This window comes from Triticum aestivum, chromosome 7B (genome assembly GCF_018294505.1).
Source record: "Triticum aestivum cultivar Chinese Spring chromosome 7B, IWGSC CS RefSeq v2.1, whole genome shotgun sequence".
In the NCBI taxonomy this organism is placed as follows: Eukaryota; Viridiplantae; Streptophyta; class Magnoliopsida; order Poales; family Poaceae; genus Triticum; species Triticum aestivum.
Window position 1 is genome coordinate 82015244 of NC_057813.1, and position 8403 is coordinate 82023646.

Below are 8403 nucleotides of genomic sequence, written 5' to 3' on the forward strand. Positions count from 1 at the left end.
TCGTTCAGTGCGGCATGCTTTACAGCTTAGAACCGGGGCTCCAAAAGCGTTTTGAGCGACACGGAGCATATGAGATGTTCGAGGAGCTGAAAATGGTTTTTCAAGCTCATGCCCGGGTCGAGAGATATGAAGTCTCCGACAAGTTCTATAGTTGTAAGATGGAGGAAAACAGTTCTGTCAGTGAGCACATACTCAAAATGTCTGGGTTGCACAACCGCCTGTCCCAGCTGGAGATCAACCTCCCGGACGAGGCGGTCATTGACAGAATCCTTCAGTCGCTCCCACCAAGCTACAAGAGCTTTGTGCTGAACTACAATATGCAGGGGATGGTGAAGACCATTCCTGAAGTATTTTCAATGCTGAAGTCAGCAGAGGTTGAAATCAAGAAAGAACATCAAGTGTTGATGGTCAATAAGACCACTAAGTTCAAGAAGGGCAAGGGTAAGAAGAACTTCAAGAAGGACGGCAAAGATGTTGCCGCGCCCGGTAAGCCAGTTGCCGGGAAGAAGTCAAAGAATGGACCCAAGCCTGAGACTGAGTGCTTTTATTGCAAAGGGAAGGGTCACTGGAAGCGGAACTGCCCCAAATACTTAGCGGATAAGAAGGCCGGCAACACTAAAGGTATATTTGATATACATGTAATTGATGTGTACCTTACCAGTACTCGTAGTAACTCCTGGGTATTTGATACCGGTGCGTTGCTCATATTTGTAACTCACAGCAGGAGCTGCGGAATAAGCGGAGACTGGCGAAGGACGAGGTGACGATGCGCGTCGGGAATGGTTCCAAGGTCGATGTGATCGCCGTCGGCACGCTACCTCTACATTTACCTACGGGATTAGTTTTAAACCTCAATAATTGTTATTTAGTGCCAAGTTTGAGCATGAACATTGTATCTGGATCTCGTTTGATGCGAGATGGCTACTCATTTAAATCCGAGAATAATGGTTGTTCTATTTATATGAGAGATATGTTTTATGGTCATGCCCCGATGGTCAATGGTTTATTCTTAATGAATCTCGAACGTAATGTTACACATATTCATAGTGTGAATACCAAAAGATGTAAAGTTGATAACGATAGTCCCACATACTTGTGGCACTGCCGCCTTGGTCACATTGGTGTCAAGCGCATGAAGAAGCTCCATGCTGATGGACTTTTAGAGTCTCTGGATTATGAATCATTTGACACATGCGAACCATGCCTCATGGGCAAAATGACCAAGACTCCGTTCTCCGGAACAATGGAGCGAGCAACCAACTTATTGGAAATCATACATACCGATGTGTGCGGTCCAATGAGCGTTGAGGCTCGCGGAGGATATCGTTATGTTCTCACTCTCACTGATGACTTGAGTAGATATGGGTATGTCTACTTGATGAAACACAAGTCTGAGACCTTTGAAAAGTTCAAGGAATTTCAGAATGAGGTAGAGAATCAACGTGACCGAAAGATAAAGTTCCTACGATCAGATCGTGGAGGAGAATACTTAAGTCACGAATTTGGTACACACTTAAGGAAATGTGGAATCGTTTCACAACTCACGCCGCCTGGAACACCTCAGCGTAACGGTGTGTCCGAACGTCGTAATCGCACTCTATTGGATATGGTGCGATCTATGATGTCTCTTACCGATTTACCGCTATCATTTTGGGGATACGCTCTAGAGACAGCTACATTCACTTTAAATAGGGCACCGTCTAAATCCGTTGAGACGACACCGTATGAATTATGGTTTGGGAAGAAACCTAAGCTGTCGTTTCTAAAAGTTTGGGGATGCGATGCTTATGTCAAGAAACTTCAACCTGAAAAGCTCGAACCCAAGTCGGAAAAATGCGTCTTCATAGGATACCCTAAGGAAACCATTGGGTATACCTTCTACTTAAGATCCGAGGGCAAGATCTTTGTTGCCAAGAACGGATCCTTTCTGGAAAAAGAGTTTCTCTCGAAAGAAGTAAGTGGGAGGAAAGTAGAACTCGATGAAGTACTACCTCTTGAACCGGAAAGTAGTGCAGCTCAGGAAAATGTTCCTGTGGTGCCTACACCAACTGGAGAGGAAATTAATGATGATGATCAAGGTACTTCGGATCAAGTTGCTACTGAACTTCGTAGGTCCACAAGGACACGTTCCACACCAGAGTGGTATGGCAACCCTGTCCTGGAAATCATGTTGTTAGACAACGGTGAACCTTCGAACTATGAAGAAGCGATGGCGGGCCCAGATTCCAACAAATGGCTTGAAGCCATGCAATCCGAGATAGAATCCATGTATGAAAACAAAGTATGGACTTTGACTGACTTGCCCGATGATCGGCGAGCGATAGAAAACAAATGGATCTTTAAGAAGAAGACGGACGCGGATGGTAATATTACCATCTATAAAGCTCGACTTGTCGCTAAGGGTTATCGACAAGTTCAAGGGGTTGACTACGATGAGACTTTCTCTCCCGTAGCGAAGCTGAAGTCCGTCCGAATCATGTTAGCAATTGCCGCATACTATGATTATGAGATATGGCAGATGGACGTCAAAACGGCATTCCTTAACGGGCTATCTTAAGGAAGAACTGTATATGATGCAGCCGGAAGGTTTTGTCGATCCTAAGAATGCTAACAAAGTATGCAAGCTCCAGCGATCCATTTATGGGCTGGTGCAAGCATCTCGGAGTTGGAACATTCGCTTTGATGAGATGATCAAAGCGTTTGGGTTTATGCAGACTTATGGAGAAGCCTGCGTTTACAAGAAAGTGAGTGGGAGCTCTGTAGCATTTCTCATATTATATGTAGATGACATACTTTTGATGGGAAATGATATAGAATTCTTGGACAGCATTAAGGCCTACTTGAATAAGTGTTTTTCAATGAAGGACCTTGGAGAAGCTGCTTACATATTAGGCATCAAGATCTATAGGGATAGATCGAGACGCCTCATAGGTCTTTCACAAAGCACATACCTTGATAAGATTTTGAAGAAGTTCAAAATGGATCAGTCCAAGAAAGGGTTCTTGCCTGTACTTGCAAGGTGTGAGATTGAGCTCGGCTCAATGCCCGACCACGGCAAAAGATAAAGAAGAGATGAGCGTCATCCCCTATGCCTCAGCCATAGGATCTATTATGTATGCCATGCTGTGTACCAGACCTGATGTAAACCTTGCCGTAAGTTTGGTAGGAAGGTACCAAAGTAATCCCGGCAAGGAACACTGGACAGCGGTCAAGAATATCCTGAAGTACCTGAAAAGGACAAAGGACATGTTTCTCGTTTATGGAGGTGACGAAGAGCTCGTCGTAAAGGGTTACGTCGACGCTAGCTTCGACACAGATCTGGATGACTCTAAGTCACAAACCGGATACGTGTATATGTTGAATGGTGGAGCAGTAAGCTGGTGCAGCTGCAAGCAGAGCGTCGTGGCGGGATCTACATGTGAAGCGGAGTACATGGCAGCCTCGGAGGCAGCGCATGAAGCAATTTGGGTGAAGGAGTTCATCACCGACCTAGGAGTCATACCCAATGCGTCGGGGCCGATCAAACTCTTCTGTGACAACACTGGAGCTATTGCCCTTGCCAAGGAGCCCAGGTTTCACAAGAAGACCAGGCACATCAAGCGTCGTTTCAACTCCATCCGTGAAAATGTTCAAGATGGAGACATAGATATTTGCAAAGTACATACGGATCTGAATGTCGCAGATCCGTTGACTAAACCTCTTCCGCGAGCAAAACATGATCAACACCAGAACTCTATGGGTGTTCGATTCATCACAATGTAACTAGATTATTGACTCTAGTGCAAGTGGGAGACTGTTGGAAATATGCCCTAGAGGCAATAATAAAAGGATTATTATTATATTTCCTTGTTCATGATAATTGTCTTTTATTCATGCTATAATTGTATTATCCGGAAATCGTAATACACGTGTGAATACATAGACCACAATACGTCCCTAGTAAGCCTCTAGTTGACTAGCTCGTTGGTCAACAGATAGTCATGGTTTCCTGACTATGGACATTAGATGTCGTTGACAACGGGATCACATCATTAGGAGAATGATGTGATGGACAAGACCCAATCCTAAGCATAGCACAAGATCGTGTAGTTCGTTTTGCTAGAGCTTTTCCAATGTCAAGTATCTCTTCCTTAGACCATGAGATCGTGTAACTCCCGGATACCGTAGGAGTGCTTTGGGTGTACCAAACGTCACAACGTAACTGGGTGACTATAAAGGTGCACTACAGGTATCTCCGAAAGTGTCTGTTGGGTTGACATGGATCGAGACTGGGATTTGTCACTCGTATTACGGAGAGGTATCACTGGGCCCACTCGGTAGTGCATCATCATAATGAGCTCAAAGTGACCAAGTGTCTGGTCATGGGATCATGCATTATGGTACGAGTAAAGTGACTTGCCGGTAACGAGATTGAACAAGGTATTGGGATACCAACGATCGAATCTCGGGCAAGTAACATACCGTCTGACAAAGGGAATAGTATACGGGGTTGCTTGAATCCTCAACATTGTGGTTCATCCGATGAGATCATCGAGGAGTATGTGGAAGCCAACATGGGTATCCAGATCCCGCTGTTGGTTATTGACCGGAGAGCCGTCTCGGTCATGTCTGCATGTCTCCCGAACCCGTAGGGTCTACACACTTAAGGTTCGGTGACGCTAGGGTTGTATGAATATGAGTATGCAGCAAACCAAATGTTGTTCGGAGTCCCGGATGAGATCCCGGACGTCACGAGGAGTTCCGGAATGGTCCGGGGGTAAAGAATTATATATAGGAAGTGCTGTTTCGGGCATTGGGAAAGTTTTGGGGTCACCCGGTATTGTACCGGGACCACCGGAAGGGTCCCGGGGGTCCACCGGGTGGGGCCACCTATCCCAGAGGGCCCCGTGGGCTGAAGTGGGAGGGGAACCAGCCCCTAGTGGGCTGGTGCGCCCCCCCTTGGCCCCCCTGTGCCTAGGGTTGGAAACCCTAGGTGGGGGGGGGCGCACCACTTGCCTTGGGGGGCACTCCACCCCCCTGGCCGCCGCCCCCTTGGGAGATTGCATCTCCCAGGGCCGGCGCCCCCCCTGGGGGCCTATATAAAGGAGGGCAGGGGGGAGGGTAGCCGCACCCCTTGTGTCTTGGCGCCTCCCTCCCCGTCTACACCTCGTCCTCCTCCCGCAGCAGCTTGGCGAAGCCCTGCCGGAGTTCTGCTGCATCCACCACCACGCCGTTGTGCTGCTGGATCATCATCAACCTCTCCTTCCCCCTTGCTGGATCAAGAAGAAGGAGACGTCATCCACTCCATACGTGTGTTGAATGCGGAGGTGCTGTCCGTTCGGCACTTGGTCATCGGTGATTTGAATCACGGCGAGTACGACTCCATCATCACCGTTCTCTCGAACGCTTCCGCACGCGATCTACAAGTGGTATGTAGATGCAATCTCTCTCCCATGACTCGTTGCTTAGATGAACTCATAGATGGATCTTGGTGAAATCATAGGAAAATTTTTAATTTTCTGCAACGTTCCCCAACAGTTTTTTGGCCAGTTGTAGCTGCCCGTGGTGACCATGCCGACGGGTGTTGCAACCATGGGGAGCAGATGCTGGAAGCCTGGAATCGTGGCGCCCAGCAACCAGAGGCGGCGAGCCCCACGACGGTGATGCTGAGAACGGCGATAAATGAAGCTGCGATGGGGATGGAGGAGAGCCGGAGTTGCAAACCTTCGATGGTCTTTTTGCTGGAACCAGAGTCTTTTTTTGCTGGAACCATCTACATTTTTTGCTACCACATTCTTTTGATTTTGCTATAATCATCCTAATTTTGCTACCACCATCTTTTTTTTTGCTGGAAGCAGTCTAATTTTTTGCTACAACCGTCTTCTCGCTTTTGCTCGATGGGGCTAACAGAGGAGAGGCGGGCCGTCTGCGCGGCGAGAGGCGGCAAACCAGCAGCGCGGCGGCGCACCGCAACGGTGCTGCATCGGGAAGACGAAGAGGCGAGGCAAGACGGTCGGTGCGGGCCGGGCCTGAGTCCTTTTTTCGTAAGGGGGGGTTGACGAAGGGGGGGATGGGGACAGATTGTTGGAAATATGCCCTAGAGGCAATAATAAAAGTGTTATTATTATATTTCTTTGTTCATGATAATAGTCTTTTATTCATGCTATAACTGTGTTATCCGGAAATCGTAATACACGTGTGAATACATAGACCACAATATGTCCCTAGTGAACCTCTAGTTGACTAGCTCGTTGTGATCAACAGATAGTCATGGTTTCCTGGCTATGGACATTGGATGTCATTGATAACGGGATCACATCATTAGGAGAATGATGTGATGGACAAGACCCAATCCTAAGCATAGCACAAAGGTCGGTTAGTTCGTTTGCTAGAGCTTTTCCAATGTCAAGTATCTCTTCCTTAGACCATGAGATCGTGTAACTCCCGGATACCGTAGGAGTGCTTTGGGTGTACCAAACGTCACAACGTAACTGGGTGACTATAAAGGTGCATTACAGGTATCTCCGAAAGTGTCTGTTGGGTTGACACGGATCGAGACTGGGATTTGTCACTCCGTGTTACGGAGAGGTATCACTGGGCCCACTCGGTAGTGCATCATCATAATGAGCTCAAGGTGGCCAAGTGTCTGGTCACGGGATCATGCATTACGGTACGAGTAAAGTGACTTGCCGGTAACGAGACTGAACGAGGTATTGGGATACCGACGATCGAGTCTCGGGCAAGTAACATACCGTTGACAAAGGGAATTGCATACGGGGTTTGATCGAATCCTCGACATCGTGGTTCATCCGATGACAACATCGAGGAGCATGTGGGAGCCAACATGGGTATCCAGATCCCGCTGTTGGTTATTGACCTGAGGTCATCTCGGTCATGTCTGCATGTCTCCCGAACCCGTAGGGTCTACACACTTAAGGTTCGGTGACGCTAGGGTTATCAGGAAGACAAGTATGTGATTACCGAATGTTGTTCGGAGTCCCGGATGAGATCCCGGACGTCACGAGGAGTTCCGGAATGGTCCGGAGGTAAAGATTTATATAAGGAAAGTGGTTAAACGGACACCGGAAAGTTTCGGTGGCATACCGGTATTGTACCGGGGCCACCGGAAGGGTTCCAGGGGTCCACCGGGTGGGGCCACCCCTCCCGGGGGGGCCACATGGGCTGTGTGGGAGAGGGAGCCAGCCCCTAGTGGGCTGGGCGCGCCTCCCCACCTAGGCCCATGCGGCTAGGGCAAGGGGAGGGGAAACCCTAAAGGGGGCGCCCCCCTAGCTTGGGGGGCAAGCCACCCTTTTCCCTCTCCCTTTGGCCGCCGCCCCCCTCTAGGGTTTCCCCTAGAGGGCCGGCCCCCTTGCCCCTCTCCTCCTATATATAGAGGGGTGAGGGGAGGGCTGCAACAATACAAGCCAAGGCGCAGCCCCTCCCCTCCCCAACACCTCTCCTCCTCCGTACGTGCTTGGCGAAGCCCTGTCGGAGTACTGCTGCACCAACTACACCACGCCGTCGTGCTGCCGTTGGAGCTGTCTTCCTCATCCTCTCCTTCCTCCTTGCTGGATCAAGACGAAGGAGACGTCGCCCGTACCGTACGTGTGTTGAACGCGGAGGTGCTGTCCGTTCAGCACTTGGTCATCGGTGATCCGAATCACGACGAGTACGACTCCATCATCACCATCCCCTTGAACGCTTCCGCACTCGATCTACAAGTGGTATGTAGATGCAAACTCACTCCCTTGACTCGTTGCTTAGATGAACTCATAGATGGATCTTGGTGAAACCGTAGGAAAAATTTTAATTTTCTGCAACGTTCCCCAACAGTGGCATCATGAGCTAGGTCTATGCGTAGTTCTCTATTGCACGAGTAGAACACAATTTTGTTGTGGGCGTGGATCTTTTCAACTTGCTTGCCGCTACTAGTCTTATCTTGCTTCAGCGGTATTGTGGGATGAAGCGGCCTGGACCAACCTTACACGTACGCTTACGTGAGACCGGTTCCACCGACTGACATGCACTAGTTGCATAAGGTGGCTGGCGGGTGTCTGTCTCTCCCACTTTAGTTGGAGCGGATTCGATGAAAAGGGTCCTTATGAAGGGTAAATAGAAGTTGACAAGATCACGTTGTGGTTATTCGTAGGTAAGAAAACGTTCTTGCTAGAACCCAATTGCAGCCACGTAAAAGATGCAACAACAATTAGAGGACGTCTAACTTGTTTTTGCAGCAATTGTCATGTGATGTGATATGGCCAGAAGTTGTGATGAATGATGAATGATATATTGTGATGTATGAGATCATGTTCTTGTAATAGGAATCACGACTTGCATGTCGATGAGTATGACAACCGGCAGGAGCCATAGGAGTTGTCTTTATTTTTGTATGACCTGCGTGTCATTGAAGAACGCCATGTAAAC